Genomic DNA, 4,839 nt, shown 5'->3' on the forward strand with positions numbered 1-4,839 from the left:
TACAAATTTCATTTTCAATAGCATAGAAGAATAACTGTAAATACGCTGAATTCTCATTCTTTGGCACAAGTGAGTTTATAAAATGGTATACTTGTCCTTGAACTTTGAAAGTATATATACCTTTATTATATTTATAAAATCTTTGTCATACTTAACACCAAACGAAGTAAACACAAAATGATTGTTGTAACTACGAACAACCTTTTTAAAAGCTACAGTCTCTTCAGATGTGGAAGTAAATAAATCATACATTTTAGGAGGTATATTATGTAACTGTGATTTGACCTTTCTATCACAACAACAAAAGCATTTGCTTTCTTTATAGAATTTTGTAGCACCACAATGACCACAAATTTTTAAAAATGGCAAAACATAATGTTGATGAGGAATACTTCATTTGCCAATTTTTTTTGCATATTCAACATTCATGCTCACGTTCTCTAATTCTCCTAATTTAAAACATTGATTAGCATCACCTACAAGAAAAAAAATTGGAAAAAAAAAAGGAAATTGTAAGGAAAAAAGCATTCCACATAAATAAACTAAACATAATTATTAAAAAATGACCAAACAAGAGTTATAAAAAATAAAAATAAAAATCTCCGAAGAGTTCTCTTTCTGTATATAAAAAAAAAAAAAAACACACAGCCAATAAACAAATACAACAAATACAAACACAACAAGATGATAAACTAAACTATAGAAACGCAAACACGAACAATTTTTTTAAAAAGATGTAGAAGTAAATAAATCTAAAGACCTTTCTATTACAACAACAAAAGTCTCTGCTTTCTTTATAGAATTTTGTGGCAGGAGAATGAGCACAAATTTTAGAAGATGGCAAAATATAAATATTTTCTTTACCAATTTTTTCTGCATATTTAATACTCACACTCATTCTCCTTATTCAAAATGTTGATTAGCATCACGAAAGAAAAAAGTTAAAAAAAAAAAAGAAAATTGTAACGAAAAAAGCATTTCATATAAATAAACTATATATTATATAAAAAAAGAGCGCTATAAAAAAAATCTCCAAACAGTTCGTAGAGATCAATTTATCTCTCCGAACTGTGTGGAGAGATCGAGATCACTCTTCCCTCCGCACTCTCCGCACAGTACGGAGTTTTAGGAATTTTTTTCCTAAAAAAATAGCCAATAAACAAATTAGAAAAGAAAATTGTAACGAAAAAAGCATTTCATATAAATAAACTATATATTATATAAAAAAAGAGCGCTATAAAAAAAATCTCCAAACAGTTCGTAGAGATCAATTTATCTCTCCGAACTGTGTGGAGAGATCACTCTTCCCTCCGCACTCTCCGCACAGTACGGAGTTTTAGGAATTTTTTTCCTAAAAAAATAGCCAATAAACAAATTAAAATAAAACAAAAATTGACAAACTAAAAACTATATTAAAACTACAGACAAATTAAACATAATTATTATATATAAAAAAATAGCTACAAAGTTAGCTTCTTCAAAATGCTAAGAAAAAAAATTAGTAAGCTGATTTCTCCGAAGTGTGCAGAGAGTTCTGAACTCATGTTCCATCTCTTCGTGCCACCTGATTTTTTTTCTTTTTTTTTTTTTTTGGGACAAAATCTGATCAAAACAAATAGAAGTACAAAAAAAAAAAAAAAAAGCATAGACACTACTAAATATCAACATGTTAAACTGAATGTCCTTAAACGTCAATTAGAATGAACTGCAGAATGAGGTTGCACTTCATGCATTAGATTTTTCAGTTGAGGATTCTCAATGCACGTCTACTTTCTCTATCTTTCACAAGCTCGCCTATTCTTAAACCAATCATCAACATTTTTTTCAGAAATAACATGATCGTGTAGCGATAAAGTGGAGACTATATGTAGAATTTCTGCATTATTTGGACTTTTATTTCCTCCATCAAATATGCATCAAATAAAATCAACATCTGTAGATGTAGCTATCTAACGTTGTTATCTTCCCTTGCCGACAACAAGCTAAGAAAAAAAAAAGAAAAAGAGAATCAACGTTGAAACCTTCGAAGATGAAGTGAGAATATCCAAAATGTGTCCAACAAAAACAGAATTCACCAAAACGAAAAAAAAAAATTAGAAATGAAGATATTAATAAAAAAGAAAATAAGGAGTATGATCGTGGGAGTATGGTTAGCATGGTTGTTGGCATGGTCGCAAGTATGAATAGATAGAAAAAAAAAATAATAACGTGAACAGTAGAATGAAATTGCTTTATTGTTGTATCTACAGTTGCATGCCATTCACGTTAGACAAATCTCACAAAAAGTTACGGACAAAAGCTAAAAAGTCTAATAAATTCCTCGCAGAATACCCCCCGAGCAGTATAATTTGATTCAAAATGTTCAAATCTGCAAAAATCTTAACAAGCCATACATACATCTACGCAGATAGATAACAGAAACAAGATTAATTTAGGCATCAAACTAGAAAGGGGAGTGGCAAAAATGTAGTAAAGCTAAACAGGCCGGTGGAGCAACGTAAGCCATGACCGCTGAATATACAGATCTTTCTTGAGAGAGAGAGAGAGAGAGAGGGTGCGTGGGGGGTTAAGCAGCCGCCAAAGCTTTAAGTATTTGGATTTAGTGAAAGAGAAAGTGAGAGTATAGAGGGTTTTGATCAGTATTATATCTTGGATAAAAATGAGGGCCAATTTTTTAAACAATCTTACTACACTTACATTCTCCTTTACATTAATCTTTTACATAAATTTGTACACTCTTCAATGTGACTTAGTGGGTAGTCGATTACCTTCTACAAAAATGAGCGAGATATGTCCGACTAATCAATTAAAGATATAGAGCAAAGCTTCACAACCAATTTGTCCCCAATGGCCGAAGATTGGTATCATAATGTCGAGGTCAATGGATTTCGTAATATCACCTTCAAAAGCTCTCGACGTGGCAATGCATACAACTTGTGTGAAGTTGGCAACAAGAGATTCAGAGAGAAGAAGATAGGAAAAAATGTATTTCTTTGATTAATTACTAATGCATGATACACATGAATGTGTATATATACAATGCAGCTAACTAAAGATGTACATAAAAAGACTAAATTAACCCTCTACTATCTCAATAACTTGAGCAGCAAACTTGAATTAAATCATTTCAGATCATCAAATAAAAGCTATTGGATTCAATAATCATAAAACGCCTTCTCATCACTCAAGTTGGGTACTAATGAGTGTCGATCATTCATTCATTCATTGTATTTCTTTGATTAATTACTAATGCATGATACACATGAATGTGTATATATACAATGCAGCTAACTAAAGATGTACATAAAAAGACTAAATTAACCCTCTACTATCTCAATAACTTGAGCAGCAAACTTGAATTAAATCATTTCAGATCATCAAATAAAAGCTATTGGATTCAATAATCATAAAACGCCTTCTCATCACTCAAGTTGGGTACTAATGAGTGTCGATCATTCATTCATTCATTCAAAACATATGTAATTGTATAATGATGGGGTAAAAAATACCATTAACTGAAATTACAAATTACAAAGTTTTACACTACGCTAATTAATTGAAAGATAGCTATATGCAGTGCAAAGTAAACATATACACGAGAAAAAAAATTACAAGCTTTTATTTATCAAAATATGCATACAAGACTTGTGGTTCCAACTTAAAATATCGATCTTGTTAAGAGAATAGCACTAGCCTTTGCACACTGACGTTTTCTTCACACTCGTTATGTGTGTCCATTATTGAAGCAATTTTGATAGGAGAAAAACTCTCCTTTCGTACTGTTACAGTGTAGACATAAAATAAATAAATAAATAAAATAGATTGGATCGATCTAAATAATTAGCCCAATTAAATTAAATTGAAGTCTACTATAAGGTCCATAAAATAAATAAAAGAAATCATAATTACTTAATTATTCCTTTTAATTAAATGAGATTGAGTGGTTACCAAAATTAGCACGAATTTTCCCCTATAAATAGAACCAGAGGTCTATGAGATTGAACAAGTGAAAGTGTAGAAGACAATTACGAAGTGCTGAAAAAATCTCAAAACTAGTGGAAGAGAAGAGATTCTCTCAAGTTTAAGTCTGACGAACACTGGGAAGATCAAAATCTTCTTTGAATCAATTAAGTCCAAGTCAAGTCTAAAAATATCAGAATCTTCTTCAAATCTAATTAAATTCAAGTCCAAGTACAAATCCCAAGATCCAAGTGTCGAGCAAGTCAAGTCTCAACAAATTCTCGAAGATCAGGATTTAAGACACACGGTCCCTCATCTTCAAACGTTCAAATCATTAATCAGCGGATCTTTGCAATTTTGCAATTACAAAAAGATTAATGATATAGGTTGGTAGAAGTAGACACCCCCAAGGACAAGCAAGGCAGATCACAGCACACCGATGCAAGGCCATCGACCCTCATAGGGCGTTCTACCACTACACCCAGGGAGCGCTCTACCACTACATCTAGGAAGCGCTCTACCACGACCCCCAAAGTGCGTTCTACCATAAACATTACGAGGTAAACAGAAGGGTGTTGAATCACCGCCTTTCATTGGCGCCGTCTGTGGGAAATATTCATTTGAACTAAAAAGCCATGTCAAGAAGACGAACAAGAAGTGATACTCGCCTGGTTGGGAATACGGCGGAGACGAAGTCGGAGTCAGTTGCAAGGGGTCATGAACCACCACCGCCCCCGCAGTATGTGACGCAGAGTCAATTCAGCGCTTTGGAAAACCAGTTGGCAGCAATGATGGTGCTTTTACAAGACCAGTCGCAGAGAACCACCATCCCTCATTTAAGCCCGACGGAAGTGACGAATCAACAACCGCCTCAAGCGC

Source organism: Olea europaea, chromosome 4 (genome assembly GCF_002742605.1).
Source record: "Olea europaea var. sylvestris chromosome 4, O_europaea_v1, whole genome shotgun sequence".
In the NCBI taxonomy this organism is placed as follows: domain Eukaryota; kingdom Viridiplantae; phylum Streptophyta; class Magnoliopsida; order Lamiales; family Oleaceae; genus Olea; species Olea europaea.